This window comes from Varroa destructor, unplaced genomic scaffold, assembly GCF_002443255.2.
Source record: "Varroa destructor unplaced genomic scaffold, Vdes_3.0 BEIS01000003.1, whole genome shotgun sequence".
Lineage (NCBI taxonomy): Eukaryota > Metazoa > Arthropoda > Arachnida > Mesostigmata > Varroidae > Varroa > Varroa destructor.
The window spans coordinates 26,595,240-26,611,676 of record NW_019211456.1 but is presented as its reverse complement, the minus strand read 5'-3'; the positions used below and the strand labels follow the sequence as shown (position 1 = coordinate 26,611,676).

The window sequence follows — 16,437 nt, the reverse complement described above, 5'->3', positions numbered from 1 at the left end:
AAACTATATTCCCCATCTGTACAGTCTGTCCATCCTACCAGTGTCGAAGTTCCTTATTATGCGCTTATTTTGAACGGCTAAATGGGTTCTGCGTTCGGTTGAAGACTCTTGCAGAGCATGCTTAAATATTCACTTAAATACGACGTTAGTGTTACATATTTTTTACCTTATCTCTCCTAATACTCTTCTGGCGCTGTCTTCATATCGGCTTTACTATGTCACTCGTATGTAGTGCAGAGGCAATAGCCTGTATTTTTCCTAAACAGGTATATAAAAAAGAGGGCATTTGTGCAACGGAAAATTAATCTATATAGAAGTATGGAACATCTTGAGAGAGTTTTTAGCTTTAGCCCCCATGACGAACAACTGGGTCTAGGTCACATCGAATGTTTCGAATGTAATAACAAAATAGGATGGACAGACTGTACAGCTGGGGAATATAGTTTACCCGTGTTTGACGATTTTATGAAAGAAAACGAAAGCTAAATGAATACCGCCAACGTTACGAACGTACGTAGCTAACAAGCGCTGTGGAATAGCCAATCAAATATACGTCAATACTGAAATGGGTCCGAACAGAAACGGTGTGGTAGGAAGCACGCCGGAACGGTATATTAACAGCTACAACGTTTTCAACACAACTACTTTCCTCATTGTGAAAACATTGTAATAACATAGACTGTTCCATCATAATGGATGCGAGACTGCCACAGGAGCGTATTAATGGTGTAATATTATCTCTTCACTGCTGGCTTTTGAAAGTGTGCAATTCTCGTGTTATTTATAGGATCAACTTTGTAAGCAAACACTTCCACGAACAGTGAATTCTTCCGGATCTGGACTTCAGATCCGCGCCTTATTTCTTTTCCAGTCGCCCAAATCCCATGTACTTTTTATACGACCGGATTTTCTCCCTAATCATCGAATGGCCGATACGGCGCTTTTCGCCGAAGCTTATTGTCCAAATGTCATACTATCAATCTACCGTGCATAAAAATGATATGCTCAGAAGTTGCTAGCTAGTCACACTTGAATACGGTTTTCTTTAATCATTACTAGCTCGAAAATAAATCATAGAACTAACGATAAAATAGACAGATTGGAAAAGCACGTCACATGTTGGAAGCTAGCATAGATCACTTTGTTCATGTACGGTTGATTCCAGCCTGGGCCCAGTAAATGAAGCCATATTAATATCTGTCTCGAAGTAGTCCTATGAAGCTAAGTTCCTTAATTATCGTAGAGTAATTGATTTTCTTACTTCCAGAATGCGTATTAGACATAAGTCTATTTACAAATTAAACGAGCAACAATTCAATGAGTGAAAGCACACTTGTCATGTTAGGTAATCGTCTGTCGAAGTGAAGATTATATATGATTCTATAGTGAACGATCTTCTGTCCAGACAGTAGAATAAGCCAATCGAATCTTTCACTGTTGTTCTCGATAATTCTTTTCATACCTGCGCAGATTTCGACAAGTACGAAACATTTATTAGTATTAGAGGCGTTTGCTAAGTAGAAAACGTTTGATGCTAGGTTTTGACCTATATTCCCCGCAGGCAAGCCAAAAACCTTCGTGAAAATAAAACAGAAAAGGTTCAACTACTAAAACCTTCTTAGTTGTAACCAAGTTGAAGCCGCGTAGAAAGGCTTGGTGCTATATGCCACTTACTGCCTGCCCGCAGAAAGTATTATCGTATCGGTAGGCCATACTAACAAAAAAAAGTTGGGAAAATGATGTTATCGATTATGATGTCTTTGGTAGAGCTCTATTCTAATCAGTACAGAAAGACTGCAAAAGATCACTAAACGTAAATCAATCTACCTATCTTACATATGAGTTTGTGATACATTACAGTAAAAACATCTATGCCATTAATTCTGACGGAAGTAGACTCAACTTATCGACAAAGCCACGTGTTGTTGAAAATTGATAGTTATAACTCAGTCAATTAGAGTTGCGGAGAAGTTTGTTTCTTACGAACATCATGGAGAACATGTACTACTTAGCGATTTCCCTAATCTAACTCGAAATCGCAATAATTACGTACTTTGTGAAAATCAGAGACATTTATTCTACGTTATGAGAAACGTATCGGCCCCTGTGTTTGCTTGCACACGCTGTCCTATCCACTAGGCTTTAAATTATATATATTCATTATATAAAAATTAGTTCTGTAAAGTACCGACGTGTGAAGAACGAATGAGATTAAGCGGACTCTTCAAACAAAGATCAAAAACAACAAATCTATTTAATCATGGCACTGAACATGATGAACGTTAGCTAATGATGGGATATAGTAAACAAATTTAACAATGGAAGTAAAGAGCCCGTAACAAATTGATATGAAATTTCGAATTATTTTCGAAAATTCGATTCAATGCATACAAAATCATTCGAAGTAATCCGCGTCTTACACGTCGAAGCATAGCGTCGTCACGTTAAATGTACGCACGACATAGCATAGCGAACCTCACCTACACTTTCTGCAATTCAACAACTACGAAATATAATAAATTATGCTGTTAACAAATTTGCAAGTGCGATACCGAATTAATTCGTACGTACGCGATTAATTTAGAATCTATTTGTCAGTATTTAGAATTTGGTATAACCTCCATACTACTACTTAGTAACTTACTATTATCTGATTAGTAATACAAATCTTCCTTTTGGTCGAAGTGCGAAAATGCGTGTGAAGTTCCAATACTCTGTCCATGTATATCTTCTAATTATTTATTAATGTTAGCGTACATGTAACACTGTGATGTGGTCTTTGCTTAACCTTAATTGATAAAATTCTTTTTTTTTTTTTGCATTATTCATTTCTCTTCTAGTGCACTACAAAGCAGATAATCGTTTCGGCATATGAAAAATAGTTTGTTTTGATATGAACTAGATACAATTAGTAATAACGTTTGCCTTGCAGGCGTTATAAATAAACAATTGACTATTGCTGAAAATCTCATCTGCTTTAAAAAAAGATTTTTAACATTTAACAATACGGTATTAGCCAACCCAACTCATAGCAGTCGTCTCATTTCAACACCTTTTACTCTGTCTTGAAACTCGCGTCGCGTTCCGCCTGAATCGAAAGAGGTACTAACTTGAAGGATCGATACATAACAGATATACTTCGGCTCATTGTTTTGATAAAAGCTCATCTAGAGTTAACCGAATGTAAACACGTGAGATGTTGAATAGAGACTATGGTGTATGTTGTTAGCAACATAGCAACATACACAAACAAATTTTTTTCACGCGATACTCTATGCCGTTTCTCGCTAAGAGATCGAGCACATTTGTTAACAGGGCGCGAACGTAACAAGTAAAGTATAGCACGATACATACACAATCGTAACATTCTCTTTGCACTGTGCAGGATTCGATTCCAGTAAATGTACGTGCTTCTCAAAGATGTAGAAACAGCTACCGTGTATCCGGTATCTCTACACCTATTTAACGTTTATAAATACCTTGTAGTATACTTACGTTTAGGTTTCCTACGTTTATGCCCCCCATGTCACCTTTTTGTGCAGCATTTGTGATGATCAACAACTAATACATTCGAATGTAAGGGTTTCTATTATTCCGCTACATTTCTAAACATGAAGCATAACCAGAAGCCGACTATAGCCTCGGCTCTACAATTCTTTATGGTAAACAAAAAAAAAAATGGAAACCTTCTCCTTAGAGCACCATCTATAAATCGCTCACCAACAATGAGGTGACGGATTCCCGCCTGCCATCGCTCGTTGTCGCCGCCCCGCCAGCACCATGGAGCAGCGTCTCACTAGTGCCGGAGGGGAAGACGAGACGTTCGCTGAGCCGAATGTCAAGACGAGCTTCGTCACAAGGGGCTGCGGCTTGGGAAATAGGGGAATGGCGAAGGCAACGTGCCTCTGAAACGAGAGACAGGTAACTGCAGTCCTTAGTTTCTCTACGGTACCCTACTCGTTCTATAAAGGCCGACAACTCAAAGAAGGATCAGCCGAGTTCAGAGCGGACGAAGAAAGCAATGAAGATCCCACTACCACCGGAGGAGTCCCCCCTCCACCGTTGCCACAACAGCTTTGACCATAACAGTGACAAACGAGGCTAGGCCGCAGTAGTAGCAGCAGCAGCAGAAGAGTGGGAGAAATAAGGGACAGCAGCATAGCAGCATCGGATGGGATCCGTACAAGACTGAGGCAGGAACTGAGGCAGCCGATGGGAGTAGCCGGAACGTCACTGGCCGCAGGAGAGGATACTTTTCCCAGAATTTCAAGCCCGCTCAGACATTTCAGCGAAGAGCTTGGCTTTGCTATGAATTATTTCACTTTGTATCCTTTTTTCCTTGCCTTTTCTCTCAGTTTTTTGATCCGTCGACTGTTTCCAGCGCTGCAAATAGCTCTACCGGCATAGCGTTTTTACTGCTGCCACAAGTACGTCGTGCTCAAAAAAACGTAAGAACCGCATGAGAGCACATGGCCTAAAAAGACGAAAAGCACAGGCAATGACCTTTATACTTTGATTTAATTCCGAGATGCAGTGTAAGTTGGTGAAAGCTCAACGGACTTTGACCCAGCTTCCTCTGCCAATTAGATATCTAAGCATCTCTCACTCTGGAAAACGGCTCTGATGGATTTGCAGAGCAAAACATGCCAGTGCACGTATCTGTACCATATAGCACAGGCGGGATAAACCTCCGAAACGCCTTCTTACGCTCCGTAGAGCATTTCCGTACTACGAGGCTATTGAGAGGCTGGCAACTGAAGGTGCTTTTCATACATGGGGAGAAATAGAATCATATAGGAATGAATAAATTTAAAAAAATACGAGTATTAGGAAAACCGTTCCCTGCTTTTTGCACAGAAAACGTCAGTGGGATGAATGACATGGAGAGCCAAACTGTGTTAAAAAAGCAGTGTTTTTGACTCACTTTACAGGGTACTAGCGCCGGTCGGATCACTGGCTGACGTCCTGCCCTTTATCTACAAGCAGACAACAAAGAAGCTAGGCGCTTTTTCCTTCCCTTTCTGTCATAGGCGTCCCCCTGTGTTAAATAGGAGAGAATCAGTTGAATTTCGATTAGGTAACATTGAATCAAGATGCACAAAGGGTCCAAATATTACTACGAAGTGTTCCTCTGCAGGCTAGTAGAGAACTGCGCGCGAATTAAATCAGTTTTTAAGCTATCCTATGGCAGAGTTGTCTGTATACGACGACTGAAAGTCGAACAATGTTGTTTTGTATGGCGAAATGTAAATATTTACCTCTATAGAATAATATTTATACGATCAATATGCCCAATTTTACGCCAGACTCGATATTTTGCAGATTTAATGCTAAGAATGATTGATCTATGAAGTTGCTCACGTTTGCAGTAATCTTCTAAGAAAAAATTATGACATTTTAAATCTAAATTTACTAAGACCTAAGTGCAAGCATCGATTTTCAAGTTTCAGCAATCGTTGAGTAAAATACGTAGTCGATAAGACCAACTTGCAATACACGGCTAAATTTCTGCGAGATATTGCCCATTGTTTACTCACATAGTCTAAGTCTTTGTTTCATAGAGCGCCCGTAGCGACTGGTTGTAGCTTGACAGCTTTGACTTGTGGCTACGTTTTTTTTTAGTTAATACTGCAACACCGACGATGGTACAAACTTGCGCAACAAACAACGATATTTTGGAAAACAGAAATATGATGAAAAACCGTTCAGAGCTCGGTTACCTAGCTTAATGCAATGCGCTAGAAACATATCTATACATTCTGCATCTAACATTTAAATGAACAGTAATTTTAGTTTTTCTTTCCTGTGGCAGATCTTGCTAATTAATTTATTTATGAGTTTTTTTTTAAACATGGTTGTGCCTGTGTTTTGCGGTTAAACACGCTACCTGTTTTAATTTATAGACAATTCCTAGACTTCATCGATGTAGAATGATGTTTTTGTGAAATTCAGTACTTTTTAGCTTTCACCTTTATTGAATTCTGCCTATGCAGCTGGTATCGGGTTGTAAATGGCTATTAAGCTGTTATTAAACCTTGACAAGCGGTAGAAGGTGTAGTAATTAACTTTTTTTTACGCTTGAAATGTTTGAAAATTTCCATATGCATCATGAATATCGAAAACGGTGCGCACACATTAGATGCAAAGAACATGCGGTCTCCTTATAAGACTTCTGCTTGGGTTGGGGGGTTGTCGGAGAAACTGTTATTAGTAGATGCATTGAGCTCTTGTTATTGATGAGCACCGAAGTCGAACAGGTTTAAGAATAGAAAGGGTCTGTGTTGCATCTTAGGCAGAACGAGAGGCTCAACCCGGCATACCGCTTAGATGAGCCTCTAAAGTGCCAGGTACGAAAAGCTTCAACCTTTCTAACGATTTTTCTAGCTGTTATTGCATCCAACAGTTAGGAGATCGCTCAGAAGTAGGGCAAAAATGCAACTGCCCCCTGTACGACACCCTACGCCCAGTAGGGCACAATATTGGTTGTTCGCATACTTCGAAATTACGCATTATAACTATTGTAAGTTCTACATATCTAAATGCATAGAAATACTGATATACTTTATCTGAAATAAGAGTAATAATAGTAACAATAATGCGTACTGTCAAAGTTGAAAAATCTTTGAGCTTAAGTAGCTCATTTTCAGAAATGTGTGTTACTTGGGCTTAGCTGACATTACATTTGAGTTCAATAAACAATTATTTACCTATTGAAAAAGGATAGATTAAAAATAATGAACCAAATACGTCCTCTGCTTTCTAAAACACCAGGTAGGTTTTTTTCTCATGGCTTGGGATCAATAACTGGGTTATTGTACTTCCAAGATGCACGTGAAGAGGTCGGCCGTTCGATGGTATGTGAGGGATAAAAATGACTTAAATCGGTCTTCGGTCGATTTTTAATGTACGTTACGATTGACAAAGTCGACTAACATATTGGTTCTGTTTCATCACTCCTCTGTTACGCAGGCCAACCCATTCGACCAATAGGGTTTTCGCAATTTTCACCCAAAAATATCGGGTAGGGATATTGTATTTTTATTCGGGTAGTCGAAATTGTGGGTTAACTACAAAGGAAACCATCCTTGCATAAAGCACAATGTTAGGTTTTTCGGCCTTCAAACGGCATTTTTGAGTCGAAGACTTAAGGGTAGGCACACGAACATCTATTGAATTTGTTGAGCTCAAAATCTCTCCATTGGAGTGTAAAGGGCCGGCGTCAACAATGTGCTCTTGCTTTGGTATTTGGGTATTTTCTTCAATAAATCGCTGAAAGAATATTTAAAAAAAATTCCACTGAAATGTTTGCCGCATCAGAAATGATACAACTTTTTAACAGACACTTTTTATTACAAACTGGTTTAAAAAAGCACTCAAAGGAGACCCCTAAAACGCAGTTTCAACCCCCGCCTCCCCTGCGTGGAAATGGTCAAGGCGAACCTTTCATCGGGTTTTTAACTATACCATTTTCCCGCTGAAATATCTACTCTACGTATTGCTTTTCGACTTAGCCCGGCAAGAGCTTTCCAGGAGCAAGCCATTCTGTGTAGAGCTCCATACGAATGTTCGGCTACTATTTTGTCATTGGAAATGTTTTTCTACGAAAGCCCTACTAGAATATAGCCCACCTAACTTTCTTATAAGCATGTATAAAAAGTGCTGCAAAAAACCTGCGCAAAAAGGGGCGGACATTATAAACAACGTATAGTTTGCAAAGTAAACATTTCTTACTCTGGGACGCTAAAACAAACTCTTCCCGGCGAAACTATTCGCCCAATCAGCTCGTTACGCTTGACAGGATGAAGCTCTAGCAGTCCGTCAAAAATCAGCCCAATCCGACGACTTCAAGGGTCAATTAATTAATTAAGAAAGAAAGAAAGAACGAACGCGAAGTTTAGTAGCTTAATAAATAGATATGAACATTTCAAGTATTGAGTACCGACTCGGTGTGTGATTATCGGATTGCAGATGTTACCAGGTCCTCTGCGACATCTTCTTTTGAAGTGAATTTCAGCGTCAGCAGGCCAGGTTTATGAAGTTCATAGAACCAGAATTATTTACAAAGTTACTTTTAACACTCGTATGAAATAGTTAATAACTATAGCAAATCACAACATAATTTATTTTCATTATACAAGTAGTTTGTAGCGTACATTATCGTTTGATATGTTTCGCATGCATTGTCTACCAAACAAACAGTTTTTATAATTATTACTATTTAACCGAAGGACTGTTGCTTTCTGCCAGCCGTAGCCTGCGTTACAACCGCGAAGCAGCCTTGCAAGTACTATCAAATCTCTCATAATAAATGTAAATAAACTTAGTTACTGGATCACTTGCTTAATCAACGTGAAGCTACGAAAGCATTTTGGAGTAATGCATATTTTAATGAGTTTAAATTGGCAGTTCCGTGGCCTTGCATCGTTGTGCTGGGCCAGAATAGGCTTTTAGTATTTTGATAACAGCGAATAGTTCGAAATAAATCAATTCTTCCAAAACTAAGTTCTTATCTTATTTTCATTTTATCTTATCAACGAACTGCTACGAGACAAAAGCTATAAATCAGTTGTATTACTTGGTTTTCGCCACTCGACGACCCTCAGAAAAGAAACTCATTCTGTATAATAAAAGAAACTTACTACAGTATAGAAGTTACGTTTTAGAAATCGTTGTAAAAGTGTTGTGTAATAACACAGCGTGCTCGAAGGTGCTGAGCAGTGGGGTTGGTTTGATAAGTTAAGCCAAGCTGAGCTAACGGATTTTGAGACTAGGCCACTCGAGAGCTGCTATCCTTCCGATGCAGCCGTGCCCCAGCGTTAAGGCCATGGAAAAAAGGTGCTCTACAGGACGGTTGTGAAAAGCAAAAAAAGACTAACGTCAGGTAAAGACAGCCAGCCTCGAGTGGGTCTTTTTTAAACGAGCAACCCCATGGGATAGAAGCATTAAACGTAGGCCAGGCTTTCAGTAGCATACGTGCCCACTTCGACTGAAGAAGATTGCTACTCTTACAACTACCAGCCAATGCTGCCTGTCCTGCAACCGCTTCCTAGTGCCGGTTGCAGAACAGTAGTACAAATAAATAAGTTTTCTCGACAACGCTATAGGCAATAAAAGGCTTTTTTTTTTTTCTCAAACTGAAAACCGAATGGACGCCAAGTAGACACAAAGCAAAACTTCCAAATATTGGCTGTTACCAATACTATGACGACAACAGATATTACACAGATTTCAAAGCATGTGTAGATGTGTTCTTGTTGAGATAGCTGATGGATTTACAGATAAAACAGTCTCCAACTAATCTTACGGAACAAATGTAACAGTACAATGAGCTGTTCTACAAACTTGCCGAGCCTAAAATTTAGATAACATATTTCCCAATAGGTCGGCCAGTAAGAGCAAAGTGTATTATTATAAGGTTTCTTCATTTCACATATACATATGGTTGTCAGTATTCCTAAGAAAGTTTGTAATCAACAAACAAATACGTGCGGGTATTTCAGACAGTGATTAACGGTGTTACTTTTCCTCGAAACGTTTCGATCGCCCGCATATAAGAGCGAGGATGTTTGAGAACCGATGACCTGAGTCCTTGTGTGGTCTTAACTTGTATCAGGTTTACGAGCTTCATCGTAGACTGATCATAATGATTTTCTATTGCTCGCCTCGCATTCAAGGTAGTGCACGGCCACATGCACATAATCGCAACCTTCTTGTAGCATGCCAGCCGTGACAAGGAAAGGGGCATGGAAGACTCACTCTTGAGTCTTCCTTTGCGTATAGGCCAAATTTTCACACCGTGTCGATGCTTGTCCCCATGTACATATGCCTTCGCGATAAAATATACGAGCGAAGAGTAGAGCGGCGAAGTTAGTGTGGCAAAACAACTGCGATTTGCTCGGGCATTTCCTTGAAAGAGAATTACATAGTCGAGCTAGAATTTAAGTTCGAGGAATGTCGAATAACGCTAAATTTGAAATTCTGCTCATAAGCGTTTGATAGGATCTTGATGGTGATTACGATGACGATGGGGGGGGGGGGGGGTACGGGTTGAAATTAAAAAAGAAGACCTACAATTAACAGCAAGAAGGTGCCAATTCCAACAGTAAATTTACTTATTAAACGATTAAAAACGCATTCGTTTTCTTGCCATTTAGAATACTATCGGGAAGTTGGATTTCTTGCGTTTAGTTTAGAATATTCAACAGAGCTAATTAATATCTCAAGAACAAATGTCTTGACTCCAATTTTGCCCTATTCTATATGCTGCTTTTATAAGATTAATTATCATTTTCAACAGCTTCACTATAGCTTAGATCGGCATTAACTTAAGTCAGTAAGGTTAGTAGCCGAAGAATACTAGCTGTGCTAGCTTAGCCTGAAAATGATCCTGGCCACTTTTGCTTCCAGTAAAGCAAAGTTTCCGTTATACTCCTTTATCTTGAACAACAGAGAAGAATAGAGCCCATAACCGCAGAGAGTGTCTTGGCACAACGAGCACAACTTGTAGTGTATTTTTATTGTACTGCCCTCACTTAAAGCCAGCTAATGAAATCAATGACTTGCCTTGGACCAACAGGTCCTGATGAATCTACTCCGCGGTCTTTGTCTTCAAGCGGCTTCTCAGGCATCCGGGAAAATGTAAATCCCACGATAGTTGAAGTGGGTACACGTGCTGTCGGCTAAATAGAGCCGGTACAAAAATGAATGGTTAGCCATGCCCAGTATCGTATTTTTTTCTAATACTGAAGTTTTCCAAGCCAAACTGTACATATAAGATTTCGACTCTCGGCTGCCGGAAGCAGGAGAATCCTTGTATTGTTAGAACTGACCCGGGTACCGTTCCGTTAGGCATTAAAGGCATCGAGTGCTTAGAGGCCTTAAAGTGCTTAGGTTCTCTCAGTAGTTTCAGCTACATCGGACAGTATGCGACTAACTGTCGCCATCTTCTTTATGTCAAGATTTGAGTCCTAAGGAACTGTGCTTTATGCTTTAGCAATTATCCAATGGAAACTTTGGACTTTGGTACGGAATTTGAAAGAGACACAGTGAAAGCAGCAAAATAAAGATGAAGTTAATCAAAAAAGACCACTTAATAGATAATCAAATGTACTAGCAGCAGCCGTTCAGCAGGTTCGAAAATGGCGCGACTCCAATGGAATCGTTCGCGTTTTTACGTCAGATGAATGAGGCTGAGATATTTCTTTCATAGAATGAATGGTACGTGAGATATAATTGAAGGCAAATAGATTAAATAAGAAAAACGGCGTAGTTGTGAAAATCGAACATACTGCTATTGAAATAAAGACAAATACTGATAAATACTTGCCAAACTCAAACCAATGAATAAACTGTTTAATTAAATTATTAGGTACATTATAATATACTAGCTTAACAAATACGATACTGTGTGACTGGTTTCAGGTAAAGCTACTATTGAAATATACGACAATACAAATGATTTCTCTTCAGCTTTAAGCCGATCATCTAACACGCGTACATTGCCATGCGAGCTAGAATAGAAGAAGGAAACTGACGCACCACAAACAGACGCAGCAAAACCGAAGGCTGACACTTACCTATAGGAAAATGGTCGTTGCAATGCATGTGCTATTTAGCTTCGTAACACGTGACCCTAGTGTCTCGAGCCTGCTAATCTTAAGGACACGTTGTGGTCTAGATTTGAGCCTAGACGTTATTCGTTTTGTGTTGGGAGTGGTCTGATGCGATGTCTAACAGCGATACTCGAAACATAGAGAAGCTAAACGGCATAGAGGCGATGCCACATTTTGGAAAGGCCAACATGTCACAAGCAGCTGTACATACAAAAAGGCCAAAATCTATAGACATCGTCCATGCACGAAATCACGCTCTGTTTTGCGATGCTTGTTCCTAGAATTTCGATCAGTTTGTATTCGTAAAATATATGGCAGGAGCAGTTAAACGTACAGAGATTAGCGTTATAATAGAAGGTGTGACAATTTCATTTAGAGATGACGGATGTACGTTCATCTATTCGCTATTGGTACTATAAGAAAGTCAGCTCTCTATAATAAAATCACAGACTTGTCATAGCAGAAAACTGTGTCGTCTTCGAAATATGAGCAAGGATCACCTATTACACAACCTCCTCGCGCCGGACGAAAAGTTAGTCAGAAACTTTTGTTTTGGCTGAAACGGACGATCTACGTTATTTCGAATTCTCGTCCGGTTTCTGAAAACTACAGGCAAGGTTTTCATAGGACGAACGATCTTTAACAGGATTCGAATTTAGAGGGCTTTATTAGGTTATTAACACGGCTCAAAAGACCATTTCTGATACACCGGTGGTGCAAAAATTAACGGTAGTTTTGAAGCGAAAAATATTTATTGCCAATTAGGTCGCCCAGGTAAACTCTAACGGCTAGTCTTTTTCTTTGATTTTTTTGGCCTGCTCAATCCTTGAGTTTTTAGGACTCTTTTTAGTCGTAGGAGCAGCTTATTCTTTCTTTTTTTCACTGCCCATCGCTCACAGAGAGCCAATCGTTGTTTATATCTTATTTTTTTCCTATTCCGCCTGATCTTTGTATTATTGTGAAAGTACTGAGCATAGTCTATTGCTACCGACAAATAACAGACGGTTTTACTCGTAAGGATTTGACTAATTTTAAGCTGCTTTTAGGAAACCACGCAACGTATTGCACATTGGTTGTCTATATAACGGGAGTAGTGTATGTGACGAAAATAATGGAAGGGTGTGGTATCGCAACGTTCTGTTTCTCTAATGACAGTCGACGTATGGGACACATGGTGCCCTTGTATTGCGACTGAGAGCTCTCTGTCCTCGCAACTTTAATCCTTAAATTTTTAGTATGCGGATTTACCAAAACGTGACACTTCCTCGGTAAGCACGACGGGCATCAACACGTTGACAGAGACAAACATCCTTTTTTTACCGATGCATAATTTTCTGCGCTCCAGCAAGTTCAAACGCGGAACACCGCTGACAACGCAGACTACGCTGCGGCGGTGTCGTATAAAAGGTTCTTGTAAATATGTAGCAGGAACATTATGGTCGAATATAAAGTAATCGTCATTTGAGCATATCTTTACCCTACAAATAGAGCGGAAATCATTGGGTTTATTTCTCAGGTAAATTGAAGCTTTGCGAAAATCGTCTAGATGATTTTCGCTGCTGAACACCTAGATCATCACCCGTACACTGGCGGAAAAACTTTATCACACATATTTGGCAACGAAGAAGGCCCCCGGCGGGACGGAGAGGGGTAAACGTGCTTCTGGTCAAAGCTTTTTTCGAAGGCTAGAAACTTATTAGCCTCCAATGACGTGCAGGAATCTGAAAATAGCTAACTATGAATTGTAAATTGCAAATCCTACTTGGAATTTCTCGGATTTCTAACTGGACATCTTGATGGGGCCCGCACCATTTTAACTTAATTGGATAATAAAACAGTCGTTAACGTTTTCAACCCAACATGACATATCTTCTTGTAGCTTTCTTGTTTGAAATGTTTTACATAATGCCTTAACCTTATGGATATATACTATCGACAGTAAAAGTTAACGAATAAGATATTGTCACAGATTGATTTGATTATTCTCAGATGGTTAATATCGGTAGGTACAGTCTACTTGACTAAAGCTGGTTAACGATCGATGTACCGAACAGGCTCATGGTGGGCCTTACCAATCGATACCTTTGGCGAGCAGCACCACTAGAGGGACCGATGGACTTCTATGCCCCTATCCATTGGAATCGACAATAAAGCCACGCTCGGAAATCGTACCACAACGCCATTTCTAACCTGTCGTCATGTGCCAACTGTACATCATAGTGGTCCTTTTCTAAATTATTATAGTGTAGAAATTGTAATCGACAACAGCAACGCGTGATGATTGCATATGAGTGCGTACTCACACAGTTGAAAACCATCAGAATAGTGCTATTCATCGTATCGGCGTGCGACGATCGCTAGATCATTTGCTACAGTCCACGGCAAAGGCAAACGTCTATCAACTGATGTCCTTAAATGTCCTAAAGCCGCTGGAATGAAACGATGAGCACCGATTGTAAGTAAACGCTAAAAATGTCATCAGATTTCGAAATTCTAAAAGGCCTGCTTTGATATTGGGGACGAGCTCGCAGTTGTTGGTCAAGGATGTGGGAAACGACGGAGTTACTAGATCCTTCTAATTGATCCTAAGATTGAATAGTATGCATCTAATATGCACTTTTTCATACTCTATAACATCGGACTTTTCGTTCCAATATAGAAGGAATATTATTATAAGTTTATTTACCTGTTATTGTGTTTCCTGCATAAGAAACGGTGCAGTTTTGCATCGACTAGTGCGTACGTACACTATACTGCCTCATAGTACCACACCAAATGATCGGCTAGTACACAATTTAGGCAGGCTCAATAATGTGTGTGCATAGGCCCGCATGATATCTGCCGTATAACTGTCAATAGATGTTATGAAAGTATTCATTGCCCAGGACCTACTATCTACGATCAAGCGTATCGATTATGATGTTATTAATTTTGTTAGCATCCTTCCGCACGTTGTTTGTCCTTTCACGGTTCACTCCTGAAATACTTCGGATCGATACTGACTTTGTGCCCTTACATTGATTTTTCATACGCAGCGGTAACTAGGAGCCCAAATCGATTACTTGTTTCGGGGGGACGTAAGGTATTGTACCACAAAGTGGGTATATTTGCCGACTGCGCATTAAGTTCAGTCTTCTTTGAAAAAGGACGGTTTCACCTATTCGGGTGTAGCTAAGGAGGCCATTGAGTTGCTCTAAAAAATCTATATTCGACAGAATGCTATCCGGTGAACTTTTACATTAAACATCGGTAATGTGATGATTACAGCCTTAGGCATATTCATTAGCCTGTTGCAGGCCGCCATATTCAGCGATCTCGCTCTCAGTCGTTACGAGATTAGCTGGTACAATCTTATTTAATTGCAGAAAATTCAATATTCTAGGTGGCATCCTCAGATATACGAGCTTCTCTATTAATAAGCTTCGTGATTTGCTCAGAAATCTACGAATATTCTAAATATGCATTGGTATTTTTTTCTGATTAATTTCGGGACCAGCGCTCCGATGAATCAAGGGCTATGCCGTTTTGTACAAGCTAACATCAATTTACGATTCGGAACATAGGCTGCAAGAATAACTCATTCCAAACTTCATCTGAAGTCAGAAGGAAAATACTTCAGTTCTTTCAAAGTAATCCATATCAAAAATACTTCTTCAAACAAGATTCTCTTTTGATTCAGTGTCCAAGTGCTATAAAACATTTTGAAATATTGCATTGCTAGACAAAAGCATTTTGCAAAAGTTCTAGTGGTGTCAGAAATGGTATACGGTCAGCAGGTTGCTTATTCAACCATTTATAGCTCAGATACTAAACTAGATGGATAGGCCATTCGTCCATGTAGGTGACACAGTATATTTACGTTTGCGGCAGGATTTGTTTGTTACAGGGGCCTAATCGTATATGACTCTGGGCGATGTCTGGTACAGAATTTAACCCACAAATAGAGTTTCAGCCTCTTCATAGTTTGACAATTTTCCCATGTCCATTTCACCCTTTTATGGTCGTAGGGCTTGTACCCATCACAATAAAGATTATTTCACAGTAAGTCTATTAGGGAAGCCATTAAGAAGGGAAGGCTGGGTGGGGCTAGCGTTTCCATGCGGTCTATATAGAGGCCCCTCTGTTGTCGTTTCGCCGTACCCTGAAAATATCATCTGCTGGTTTATAACATATAATTGCATATGTGTATTTAGGTATATGATTCGCGTTAGCTAGCCGATCTCCGATCTGTCAGCCACAAATGTTCAGTGAGCCAGATGCGAAGTCCAGTGTCAAAGCCATCGGCTTTACGCTGTCCGAAAAATAAGCTTCAGGTCAATTTTATACCATAAGAAGAATTATGTGCAGTCGTTTGTTCAAGTAGCATCAATACAAACTGTACCTGTATCTAATTGAGTCAAGTATCGAGCGAAGTGAAAATAATACAATTAGAGGATAGCACTTCAATTTCAATAGGTCCCCAACCTAAGCGAGGTTCACAAACAAAGTTGACCATCTTTTTGTGCTATGGTTCCCTTGCAGTACCTAGAATATGATAGAATGTTGAATGAAAAAAAGATGAAGAAAATGAGTAAAATATAAGGCAGAAATCGGCGGGCGAGACGCGCGGTACGATGGTTTAGAACATAGGCGAGTAAATGAACCAGATTGAAAAAAGAATACATCTTTTCTGACAGACAGAACCCTTGCAATCGTCACATCGAGAGAGTGCCAGTATAGGCTACACAATGGATACTTGAGATCTAAGGGTTTACGTTTGTAGTGTGCCTAACCTATATGTCTGATAGCCATTTTCGGAATCTCCAGGAACAAATGCGGCGAGTGA

General features: G+C 39.8%; 1 long non-coding RNA gene across 1 annotated transcript; it reads right to left on the bottom strand.

Moving 5' to 3' along the window:
* Positions 1-1,333: 1,333 nt before the first annotated feature.
* On the bottom strand, positions 1,334-5,227 carry LOC111248173 (uncharacterized). Its single transcript, XR_002672438.2, has 3 exons — positions 4,925-5,227; positions 3,721-3,905; positions 1,334-1,462 (listed from the first exon to the last, which is right to left on the bottom strand). It is a non-coding gene; the product is annotated as an uncharacterized LOC111248173 (long non-coding RNA).
* Between the last annotated feature and the right edge of the window lie 11,210 nt (positions 5,228-16,437).